The sequence below is a fragment of the Orcinus orca genome, chromosome 12, assembly GCF_937001465.1.
Source record: "Orcinus orca chromosome 12, mOrcOrc1.1, whole genome shotgun sequence".
Classification (NCBI taxonomy): Eukaryota; Metazoa; Chordata; class Mammalia; order Artiodactyla; family Delphinidae; genus Orcinus; species Orcinus orca.
The window spans coordinates 29,974,363-29,987,490 of NC_064570.1; the positions used below are offsets into that span (position 1 = coordinate 29,974,363).

At 41.3% G+C, this 13,128-nt stretch overlaps 1 protein-coding gene and 1 non-coding gene across 5 annotated transcripts in view; both read left to right on the plus strand.

Annotated features, from left to right (window-relative positions):
- Window positions 1-13,128, plus strand: part of STX7 (syntaxin 7) — a 52,660-nt gene that overhangs the window by 11,693 nt on the left and 27,839 nt on the right. The window lies entirely within an intron of this gene.
- On the plus strand, window positions 5,782-5,888 carry LOC117197198 (U6 spliceosomal RNA). The gene has a single exon (XR_004477738.1). It is a non-coding gene; the product is annotated as a U6 spliceosomal RNA (small nuclear RNA).

Genomic DNA, 13,128 nt, shown 5'->3' on the forward strand with positions numbered 1-13,128 from the left:
AGGTAATCCCCTTGGACTTAGAATATGTGCATCTGTTCAACTAAAGCTAAAGTCTTCCTGAGTACTGCAGTGGGAAAAGTTTATTTTCATTTTAGCTTTGATTAAGATCAACAAAAACTTGTAAAATATTGAGTTGTATGGTTTAATTTATACCAAAAATATATTGAGTTGTATGGTTTAATTTATACCAAAAATAGCAATCAAAAGATTTTTGATTCTTGGAGGAACCCAAGAATAACATTTAGTAAGACTGGAATTTTGTGAGTTTTTAAAATAGTATTCTGGCAGTTCTGTTTTGCAAAGAGTAGGATAGATGAAACAAAATGTTTTTAAACTTAAGTGGTTTTGTTTTCCTGTTAAACTACTTTTTGTTAAAAAAATAACCTATAGTCTTATTGATTTACTTTACTTGTGAAGTATTTAAACCACATCACAATAATGTAATTTATATTAAACATAAAATATTTAAATACTATAAATACATAAATGTAAAATATATTAGAAGTAAAATTGTATTAAATAATATCACTTTCTAAGTATAAGTAATAAACAGATGTTATAAATTAGAACTTTATTAGAGATTTCTCTGTGGAGCATTTAAAACGGTTAAGAAACTATTTTTATCCTAGGGGAGAAAGAGTTCTGTTGACTCTGAGTCGGCAAGATGTCTGTGCTCCATCCTTTGCCCTGGCGTTGACAGTATTCTCTGTCACTGGCCCTAACACAGCATTAAATCTTTCTCAACCCAGTGTTCCAGGCAACCATTCCCAATAGACTGGAGTCGACATCTAAATAAAACTGATTGTTATCCAAGGTCTAGAAGATCATAGTGCATCAAAGACATGCTTAGATTTAGTTCTCAAACTTCAGATTTAGTTCTCAAGGTTTTTTTTTTTAAGTACCATTTTCATGAGCAGTATGTGGAAAGGAGATTTACTCATTTACCTTTTTTTTTTTTAACATCTTTACTGGAGTATAATTGCTTTAGAACGTTGTGTTGGTTTCTGCTGTATAACAAAGTGAATCAACTTTATGCATACATATATCCCCATATCCCCTTCATTTACCCTTTAACATCCGTCTGTATTTTTTTTGGAGACAGGCTCCTACCTGTGACATATAGGACAAGGATAAGCAAGCCTCTGTGGGTTGAAAATGCTGAGCCTATTATATGAGGTGAACCAGAGTAGGATATTTCACAGGGGCCCTTCATCCTGGAACAGACACACACAATACAGAAAAATGGATTTGGGACACACGGAACACACAGAAAGAACTCGTGTTTTTGAAGGAAGCAGATAAATATATTGAAATCCATCACATAATTAAACATTGGTTTTTTTTAACTTAAAAAAAATAGAAGCATATTATATATATTGAGTTGTATACCAATTATTAGTATATAGCTCAGTGAGTTATGTTACAACACCACACATGTCAGGAAATAGAATATTACCAGCCCCCTGAAGCCCTTCTCATGCTTAGAGCCCCCTCCATACTCTCCAGATGTAACCAGTGTCCCGACTTCTAATGTCATTGATTAATGTTCCTAGTTTTTAACTTTATCTAATGGAATCAAGAAATATGTTTTATATTGAAGTTCTTTCTCCCATTAGGTTTGTGCAGTTCATCTGTGTTGTTGCAGGTGGCTGTCAGTCATTTGTTTTCATTACTGTATTCGAGTATACCACATCTAGTTATTCTTTCTACAGTTGGTGGACATTTGGAGTGTTTCTGTATTTTTGCTTTGTTTGGTTTTGTTTTTTGCTTTTATGGACAATGCTGAACATTCTTGTATGTTCTTTTATTTCATATGTGTGTCTAGGAATTGGGTTGCTGGGTCATAGGATATATGTATGTTCAGTTGTAGTAGATACAGGTAAACAGTTACCTAAAGTAGTGGTTCCAGATTGTACTCCCACCAGCCAGGGTATCAGAGTTTGTGTTGCTCCAGATCCTTGCCAACATTTGCATTTATAGTCTTAAATTTCAGTGTGTCCCACTGTGATGTATATTGCAATTCCCTGATTAGAATCAGACTTCCAGAATGTAGCTGAGCTAAGAAAATCAATGGGACAATAGGAAAAGTTTCTAATTAGGCAAGCTGTATGTGCGTGCTTGCTGGTGTCCCGAAATCACATCCAACAGCAGTGTGGCCTGAGTAAGTTGTTTTACCTTCCAAGACATGATTTTCTTATGCATTTTTTGTGGGCCGGATTATGGTCTGTACCAACTTTAACAGGCTATAATTTTAACCAAGTTAAAGTTGTAAAAAATCCTGAAAGCTCTTCTGACATATGCAGGATTATTCTCTTTGTTATTAAGAAACCAGTTGCCATATCTGGACCCATCATGCATGCTTTTAAACTCCCGTAATGGAAACAGTCATTCACAAGTTAGCCACAAGTGGAGTTCCACTAAGAGTTACATATCTAAGTATTAGGAGGTGGGAGAGTTGCGGTCACAAGGGATTCTGGAGTGAATCATGTCAGAAGTAACTAAGTTATGAATTGCAGGAAATTGATAGATAGAAATAACCACAGCTGACCATGAAACACAGTCGTTGAGATAAAATTTTCCCATACGTACATATTATAGTAAATCTTACCAGTGCTAATGAGAACTCTGGCATTTGAGTATTGGTTTAAAGAATAATGTAAAAGAGGGCTTCCTTGGTGGCGCAGTGGTTAAGAATCTGCCTGCCAATGCAGGGGACACGGGTTCGAGCCCTGATCTGGGAAGATCCCACGTGCCGCGGAGCAACTAAGCCCGTGCGCCACAACTACTGAGCCTGTGCTCTAGAGCCCACGAGCCACATCTACTGACCCCGCATGCCATAACTACTGAAGCCCGTGTGCCTAGAGCCTGTGCTCCACAGCAAGAAAAGTCACCGCAATGAGAAGCCCGTGCACTGCAGCGAAGAGTAGCTTCTGCTCTCAGCAACTAGAGAAAGCCCGTGTGCAGCAGCGAAGACCCAATGCAGCCAAAATAAATAAATAAATAAAATGTATTTTAAAAAAAGAATGAAAAAGGAAGATAGAGAGTGGCTAAAAGCTAGCCTTTGGAAAATGAACCCAATAGATCCATTGGTAACTTTATAAAATATACTCAGCGGAATGTGTAAGTCCAGAAGTTTTCTGCTTTTTAGCAGAAATATGCATGATATGTCATATGTGCTTATGTGTTTGTTCCGGAAGATTTGAGAAGTCAGAACTTTTTAGAGGGGCATAAAATGTGTGAACTTAAGCCCATGTTATAAAGGTTAAGAGAAGGTGACTGAAAAAGGTCTGTGTTGAATCTTAATTGTTTTATTTTTTATCGTTTATCTCCTATAGATTAAAGTTGTTGGTCCAGCACAGACTTCTTTAGATTTGAAGTAAATATTATTGGTTTCTCTGTGTTGCAATTAGCTTCTCATTCTGTGTGCGTCCTTTTATTGTTTATTAGGCAGGATCAGTGCTTGGCTCTTGTCCCTGTAAGGTCCTTAGGACTTTGAGAAGAAAAATAAAATCTCTACAAAAGCTTGAGCCCTTTTGTTGTTATACTTTTGAGAATGAATGCAGTTCTTTTAACTACAGTCTGGTGAAAGGGACACTAGTTTTGCACCTTAACACATGACTGCAGAAAAGGGAAGCTAGTATCATTGAGTTCTCCTTTTTGGTTGCCAGGGCAAATTTTCTTTATCAAAAGAACTCCAGTCCTGAGAAGTTAATGAATTGACTGGAACTGTATATTTACCGAGGAATTGGAGGTGTTACCTTTTGTTTCCTGGGGTGGTCTGGTGGACAGGAAGGCAGTTTACAGAGGGAAAGGAGTTGAAAACGTGTTCTCTCTCTCTTTCCCTCCTCTCCTCCCTCCCCTAAAACGCCCTTTGTTATATCTACTTCTGACGTCACACGTCTGAAAATACCTGGTTGAATTTTTTCCCCTTGAGGAGAAAAGCTTTAATAGCTTTCATTTCATTGTTGTGATTCTCTTCATACCTAAGGTGTTGACATAGAACAGAGCTAGGAGTGGAAATTAATGTCATATCCAAGGGAATTTGAACAGAGAACAACCATCCTTTCTTCTCTCTGGTGATTTTTCCTACATGACTGAACACGAGTGCTGTTTATGACTGAATATTTTCTGTTTGTTTTATGAACTAAAACTTTAAAATATGCTCCAGGGAGCTCTGTCCCTCACTGCTCCTATATGTGAACCATCTACATGCCTCTGTCCTGAACATGAATTTTCTTACCGTTGGTTACAACCCCAATCCCTAGTACTGTGTGTCTTTGCTCCCCATTTGCAACCTAAGTGTACATCCTATTGGTTCTCCCTGTAAAATTTGTCCATTTCTCTCCATCTCTGCTGTCACCACCCAGGTCGCAGCTGCTGCTCTTTCTTCTCGGCATGACTGTAGCCTCCAAAATGTTCTCCCTGCTTCCATTCCTGCCTGTCTACAGTCTATTCTCCGTACTATAGCCCAGGTGAACAATCAGTCAGACCATGCCATCTCACAGCTGGAAACTCTGCAGTGATTCCCGTGGCACTCACAATCTGATGTAAATCCCCACCATGCCTCACAACACCCTCCAGATCTGATCCTGCCCCCATTTGCCAACTCCTACCACTCTCCCCTTTGCAGCTGCAAGATTTCAGATTTCAGCCACGTTGGCTGCCTTTCTGCTGCTTGAACAGTTGAGCTCCTTCTTACCTCAGGGCCTTTGCGCTTACTTTTCCTCTGCTTCAGACATCTTCCCGAATCTTCACACAGTTGGCTTCTCCTTGGCTTTTAGGTCTTAGCCCAGAGGTCACATCCTTAGAGATGTTTTCCCTGACCTATCATTTTTGTTCCTCCACTCATTCTTTTTCTCATTAACCAGTTTTTTGTTTGTTTGTTTTTTGCGGTACGCAGGCCTCTCAGTGTTGTGGCCTCTCCTGTTGCAGAGAACAGGCTCCGGATGCGCAGGCTCAGCGGCCATGGCTCACGGGCCCAGCCGCTCCACGGCGTGTGGGATCTTCCCGGACCGGGGCACGAACTAGTGTCCACTGCATCGGCAGGTGGACTCTCAACCACTGCGCCACCAGGGAAGCCCAACCAGTTTGTTTTTGTAATGCCTTTGATCAGTAAATTAAACTACCACATTTGCCTACTTATTTTCTGCATTCCCTACTAGAACGGCGGCTCCTGAAGAGAAAGGGCTTAATATACCTTGTTCACAGCTCTGTACTGTAAGAACAGTGCCTGGCCATGAGTCAGCCCTTAATAAAATTGGAGTGAATGACCTCAAGTAGGTTACCCAATGTATCTAAACTACATTTATCTATTTTCAACAAGTAGGGATAAGTGTGCCTCGCATGTAGTAACCATTATAAGTTTATTTCTTTTCTTTCCTTTGACCTTATGGCAGCAATCTCCCCTCACTCATTTGGTAATGAGATGCTGGCTTGTGAATTCTTTTGTATTTCATCTTTATAATTTTTTTTAAGTGCCAGCATTTTTTCCCCTTAACTACCAGGGTCTGTAATCTCTTCTGTGGCTGGGGATCGTACCTTTATGCAGAATTATGTCTCTCAAGAGTTTTGCATACAGGTGCTAGTTAGGATTTATTGGATGATGAAGGATAGAACAGAAAGGATAGAATAGAAAATTTCAAAAAAGAGAATGTTGTGATTACAAGATGTGACACTGGAGGGAAGGAACATGGTTTGAGAAGATGGGAAGCTCTCAGAAATCCTGGCTGCAATGTAAAATCACCTGAATGAGGAAGAAACAAGTTATATAAAGAAATCTCAGTGCTCGCTTCAGCAGCACATATACTAAAAATGGAACAATACACAGACGATTAGCATAGCCCCTGCAGAAGGATGACATGGGGGGAAAAAAGGAAGAAAAATCTTAAAGGAAAGGCACGTTACCTTTCTACCTTTCTGTGAGCCCAGTTCTGAAAAAGAAGCAGTTGTTGAATGTGAATAATGGAAAGAGAGAGGGGAATGAGAAGGGTACAGAAATCACACTATGATCCATTGATACACACAGCATTTGGAAGTACGAGGAACACTTCTGGGGGGCTGGGATTGCTGCTTCAAATAATTGAAGGGGTGTCAGGTGGAAGAGGGTCACCCTTCCTTCTGTATGATATTAAGGAGGGCAGTTAAGAGATGAGTAGGAAGAAGTTGCAGCAAATATGAGTGGTCCTTCCAGCAGGGCTTTCCAAGGATGCTGTGGACTGGTACAAGTTACTCATTCATACAGGTGTTTGAGCTTAGGTCAAACATACTTAACAGGTATCTTTTTACTCATTAGTACTGTTTTTTAACCTTCCTCTCACATAAGCACTGTCAGGGTCCTTGTTATGGACTGAATTTCGTCCCCCCAAAATTCGTATTGTTGAAGTCCCAACCCCCAGTGTGACTGAATTTGGAGATAGGGCCTTTATAGAGGAAATTAAGGTTAAGTGAGGTCATAAGAGTGGGGCCCTAATCCAGTATGACTGGTGTCCTTAAGAGGAGAGACACCAGGGACGCCCAGGCACAGAGAAAAGGCCACATGAGGACACAGTGGGAAGGAGGCCATCTGTAAGCCAAGGAGAAGCCTCAGGAAAAGCCAGCCCCACTGGCACCTTGACCTTAGACTTCCAGCCTCCGCCCAGAACTGTGAGAAAATAGAATTCTGTTGTTTAAGCTACTAGTCTGTGGTATTTTGTTATGGCAGACCTCACAAACTAAATACAGCCCTGCATTCCTTGGCATGATGCACTGGGATTTAAAGTTATGGGAAACCCAGATAATGGTGAAGTTTGCTTTTGAATCCCGAGATTCTATAGTTTGTTGTAACTAATTGTATTTCAAAAGTAATGTGCACTCCTGTGCTTAGGAAGATATTATTGATCACATGATACAGAATGGAAGAAGAGATACTTATTTTAACTTCTTTTGACTTTTATGAAAAACTCAAGATTCCGAAAGATGTTTTCACTTACTAAATAGCACATTAAGAAGAATAGTTAATGCATAATAATATAGAAATACCTTTATTAAACATGCATTAATTATAAGATTTGCTTCTATTTGAAGCGACTACTGATAATGATCATAAAGATAAGTCAGGACTGACAGTGTGACATCAGTTGTTTTTTCAGCACTTATCTACCAAAATCTCTTACCTGTCAGAGTGCTTTTCCTCAATGGCAACCTGAGGAAAACAGCATTAAAGTCAACTTGCATATTCTTTTCTTTAGTAGCAAATGTAAATGATTCCAGAAATATTTATACATAATTACCTTCTTTCTTTTTTAATGAAAATAGGATAATACTATACCTTTTTTTTTTTGCTGCTTGTTTTTTCTCTCTTCTATGTTGCTTGCATAATTTGTTATTATATGAATTTGCCATACATCTCAAACGTCTGTGTTTTTTTTGTTTTTTTTTCGGGTGTTTTTGGTTTGTTTTTTAGTTGTGAGTTAAGTTTTATTTGGGGCAAAATGAGGACTGTAGCCCAGGAGACAGCATTTCAGATAGCTCTGAGAAACTGCGCAGGAGTCAAACCTCTGTTAATGGACATTTTATCCTAAAATTATATGTTTAAAAGTTGAGGAGTGGGCTTCCCTGGTGGCACAGTGGTTGAGAGTCCGCCTGCCGATGCAGGGGACACGGGTTCGTGCCCCGGTCCGGGAAGATCCCACATGCCGCAGAGCGGCTGAGCCCGTGAGCCATGGCCGCTGAGCCTGCGCATCCGGATCCTGTGCTCTGCAACGGGAGAGGCCACAACAGTGGGAGGCCCGCGTACCGCAAAAAAAAAAAAAAAAAAGTTGAGGAGCTTACTGTTTATGCTGCCTCCCAAATGAATCCTTCCTCTGAGTTCTGTATAAATAAAATGTGGTGCTGATTATACCATAAAAATTTTCATATATATGTTTCCAGACTCTTATTTAAAAATTAATTTAACTATTGTTAGCTTTTTCCACTATAAATATATTCAATATGCTCAGTAATTGTATTACAGAGTGGCTTCTCTTATTAAATAAAGTTCGTGGTCAGTTGTGTAAGTGCTGCTCAGCTGCCCTGTGATGCTGCCTGTGCGTACAGTTCAGTTGTCTCAGTGCTGGTGTGAGAGCAGGACAACAAAACTCAGGCTGGGCTGTTTAGTTTTGGTTTCCTGGAATGGTTTTGACAATTCTTGTCCTCATCTCTTTGACACTTTTTTGTTGTTTTTCACCAATTAATAAGCAATATTTTTCATTAAAGAGTATATTGCCGTTTATACTTACTCCAGTCTGGGTGTTTTCTTAAAGCAGTTATTAATTGGTTTGCATATTAATTGATTTGGAAGAAACCAACGGTCATACAAAATGGTGTTCTGTAAGTCTTGGGACATTTCCTTTTCGAGTCATCTTTCTTGTTATAGTGTCATTATCATGATCATTATTTGAAGAAACCATTGTTGCAGTAGCATATTACTCATATGAGTATGGCCACCAACTTCTCTGGAATAGTTTGTTCTTCATCCCATTTAACGTCCCAGGAGAATGCCTGCAGACATCACCAAGATCCCCTCGTAGCCTGTGGATTATTATTTTTCTACTGGGGAATGTGGAAGCCTTTAGCTAAAAATCCAGCTAAGGCCTGTTTACTTGGCAGTGCTCAGAGCACTGCCTTTCTGCTGAGGTGGGGGAGGAGAGCTGGGCAGCGTGGCCCAAATGCATCCAGTGACTTTAGTTGTAGAGTATTGCCTGTACACCCTGCTTTACTCAGGAATCTCATTCTGAAAACAAAAAATCTCATTCTGGAAGATATGTATGTAGGTTAGTATCTTTTAGCTCTCTTTGCTAACTGTCTACTCTGTGCCTCGTATTTGGTATTTTGAATGTGTTTTTTGTACATTGTTATTTGATCTTCTGGCCAACTCTGTCAGATGAGAAATTTTAGGTTTGAAGTGGTTAAGTCACTTGCTCAAGTTCATATAACTATTATGGAGACGCTGGCACTTGAACCCAGGACAGTCTGATTCACATAACACTATGCATTTGGATCATGTTTTATATTGTACCAGGTCATTGTGCATTTATGTGCATTCATTCATACCATGAGTATTAAGCATCTGTGATGTGCTAGGCGCCGTCTGGATGCCAGAGATATTTCAGTGAATAAAACAAGCAAAATACCTACCTTTATGGAGCTAACCTTTAGTGAGAGAAGACAGACAGAAAATAAATAAGTAAATAGTGTATTGGAAGGAGGTGTTAAGTGTTATGAGAAGCACCCTAACGAAAACATAACAGTGGGGATCTGGTATCCTGGAGAGGGGGCTGCATTTCTAAATGGGATACACAGGGAGCCAGGATAGGCCTTACTGAGGAGATGATAGTTGTACATGTATTTAAAGGAAGTAAGGGAATGCACCCTTCAGTATCTGGGGAAAGAATGTTCTAGATGGGGGGATAGCAGGTACAGGGGCCCTGAGGTGGGAGCCTGCCTGGGTGTTGGAGGAGTGGAGGAGGGGTCAGTGTGTGCAGAGCACAGAGAGGGCAGAGTAGGGGCTGGGGGGGGCACTGGGGGGTGCCTTACAGGCTATCGTAAGAATTCAGGCTTCTACTCTGGGTAGAACCAGCCTTTTGAGCATGTAAAAATGGAAAGTCGATACATATATAGGAGAATGTTCTCATCTAGTCAGCATTACACTTTATTTTCTCTCTGTGTAATAGAACTCAGAAGGATTCATTTGTAGAGACAGCATAAATGGTTAAGTTCCCCAACTTTTAAACCTATAAACTTAGGATAAAATCTCCATTAACAGAGGTTTGGTTAAATGACATATGGCACAGTCACATAATAGAGGAAGCACAGTGTTGGTCTTAACTAGAGTTTTGGATTTGTCATGTGGTTAAGGTAAGTGGAGAGAGGGGCTATAAGCAAGAGAGTGAAGATGATGACATTTAAGCTGACTGTGGCGTTTAAATTGGGTCAGGAGGCAAGCGAAGACATGGCGGGAAGGGGAGGTCATGCAAGGGAAAGTGGCAAAGTGGCAGGACCAAAGGATGCTAGGTCCTGGGTGGGTCAGAGGCTCATTGGGTCAGGGTGCCAGTGGGAGAGAGCTAGACATACAGGAGGTGGTGATTCGTCAGTGGTGTGTATGAAACTAAGGTTATGGAGGAGTTACGGTTGCTGGTAATGAGAAGGCATTTGGTAAGATCTTGGAGTGTGTGATTACGGGAGGGTGGAGGACAAGATCATTTGGAGAAAAGCGTGCAAAGAAATGAGGCCAGGATGGTGGCAGGATTATCAGCATGGGTATTGAAATCACTAGGAGTTGAGAGAGGATGTGACAGTGACATTGAGCTAGGAGCTAAAGCCATCAGCAATTCAAGGGCTGTGGCCTGAGCAACCCAAAATGGCAACAACTGTTAACGGGGCTCATGCTTTCTGTGCATCTAATCTTTCCTTTCATTTCTGAATTTGTCTTTCTCTTTTCTTCCCTGAGTTCCTCTAGTTTCTGCTTCGCTGCTGCCTATTATCTGGCCATCTTGCCTATGAGCTGTTTTGTGATTTTCCTTTAAAATTGCAATTGCCTCACTGAGTTAAAACAAAAAAAAGGGTGCTATTTTGGGTTATAATTTTCACCTTATCCACTTCCGCGGCAACATTTTTTCCTGCTGCATTTTCTTTGTAGCGAGTTTTGCTGTTCTTTTCCACAGTTTTATATAATCTTTTGCATGGCTGCTCTTTCTGTTCTCTTGGTTGTTGTTCAGTGGAGTGAGCTTGCTTTTCCTGGCAGGAGACAGCTGTGAAGGGAGAGGGTGCCCAGGCTGTGCCCTCGGGCTCCTTCCTCTCTGCACTGCCCTGAGGCACTGTTTCTTTCCCCCTCTGCCTCTCAGAACCTAGCCTGACGTAGGAGAGTTCCCCCTCCAGTCCAGACATCCCCCTGTCACTCCATTGGTTCCCCAGTGCATAAGGCATCCCCTTCCTCTTAGGGAAAGGTGACACTTTCAGAGATGAGCAGCCTGGGGCCCCGAGCATGGTCCAAGCCTCTGCTCTCCACCTCACTCAGCAGAGTGTCTGCTTCCTGTCAGCCCTGCCCTGGTCCCCCTTGGGAATCACCATCATCTCCTGGTGGCGCACACTTGCTGGTGACATTTTGGCGTTCTGCCTCCCCTATTCTCCTCTGCAGCACCCCTGTTTCCTATCCCATCCCCATGGCTTCCCACTCACGATCTGCTCTTTTCTGTTTCTTCTGGCCACATGTACATATTTTTGAGAATTCTTTTGTGGTCTTAATTTCTCTGAAAATGTAGCTTACATGGGTTTTCTTTTTTCCTGCCTCTCTGTTCTATATGGCTTGAGGAGGGAAGAAGAGGGAAGATTCAGGGAAAAACTTGTACCATGTTCCTATAGGAATCAGAAATCCATTTGCAGTGTTTTAGCAAAAACATGTGAGCAGCAGGGCCTTGCACATAAAACTGATTAGAGGGCTTCCCTCGTGGCGCAGTGGTTGAGAGTCCTCCTGCCGATGCGGGGGACACGGGTTCGTGCCCTGGTCTGGGAAGATCCCACATGCCGCGGAGCGGCTGGGCCCGTGAGCCGTGGCCGCTAAGCCTGCGCGTCCGTAGCCTGTGCTCCGCAACGGGAGAGGCCACAACGGTGAGAGGCCCACATACCGCAAAAAAAAAAAAAAAAAAACTGAATAGAAATTCGGACTGAGATAAACAGTTGAGGAATCACTGCCATATGAGCTGGAGGTGAACTTCCTCACATGGCTAATACTCAGGCTGCTTTTGGAGCAGACTGTCGGGCCATCCGGTGGATGACAGGAAGGAAACATCCAGGAGGTGAGGAGGGCCAAGGAGGGCTCAGGAAGGCTGGAGAACCGCAAGGAGTAAGGCTGCCCCGCTGGCAAATCCCCCTGTGTTAGCTGAGTACACAGATCACCTACTCAAGGGGCCACGTCCTCCTCTTGACCTCTGTTACTCCCGATTCTCGACTCTCTCTGAGCAGGTCAGCTGAGCAGGGCCACATGATAAGATGTTAGGACTGAACATCTTTGCTAAGACAGAGCTTGCAGTGTTCTGGCCATCTTAGAAATCCGAAGTACTGTTTACATACAGTTTTCAAATGGCTTGTTTTTGCACTTTGTTCATTTTTAAGAATCATGACTTTAGATTTAACTCTTTATTAGCCTACAGTAGCTTTAAAATGCCCTAAATTTCTACTCTGTTAGCCTGTGTGCCTTTCTCCCTCTAAGTATTTGGAAAGAAAACCAATGAGAAATTTAAAATTAAATGTGTTCTAAATGGGAGATTGCTTCATGGAAGCAGGACTTGCCTGCAAGTGTTGGAGTGCCAGGAAGGAGGGCACAGTAAACCAGCAGGCTTGGCCCCGAGGCGCAGGCTTCACCTGAGCTTCTCAGCTCAAGACTCATCCTTTAGAAGATCCTTCAGTTTCCTCCCCACCGTTCACATCAGTTCTTTTACCCACAGAGAAGATAAGCTCCCTATTCAGGTCACAAGACAGAGCATGAGATAGAGAGCCTATTGGAAAAAAGCCCATAATTATTTTAGTAGCTTTGTTTCAGATTCTCTAAGGAGTTTTTCTACTTAACATGTGCTTTTTAGAATTATAATATACTTTTCTGGGACCTAGTTCACTTGATTACTTTTCTCAGAACCTTTTTGTGTTGAAACTTATTTTCAACTAGCTGATATATTTTCTCATGATACATTATCCTATGCACCTTGTACTGTGTAATGAGCCCAACCTAATGATTCTAACTCTGATTATAGTAAACTTACCAGTAATAGCATCTCGTGTTCTTACAGAAATCTATGCCATTTTGAAAATGTTTTTATATATATCATTGTCTGTAATATTTCAACCCACCCTTTAAAATAGAGTGTTTGATAGGTGAGGAGTTGTCTAAAACAGAATTTGTTTTTATTAATATTTAGTTGGGTTTTTTTTCTAGTTCAGTTTCTTACTTGTGTGTATACATGTCACTGTCAGGTGGTAGCTGGGTTCGCTCCTAATTAGGGGTTATAACTGTCTTGTGTCAGTTGATATTTATCATTATCTCTACAATTCTCATAACTGTATCAGAGTTTATTAAGTTTCAACACCCTCCTACAGCATGGTTCACATTAATATATATTA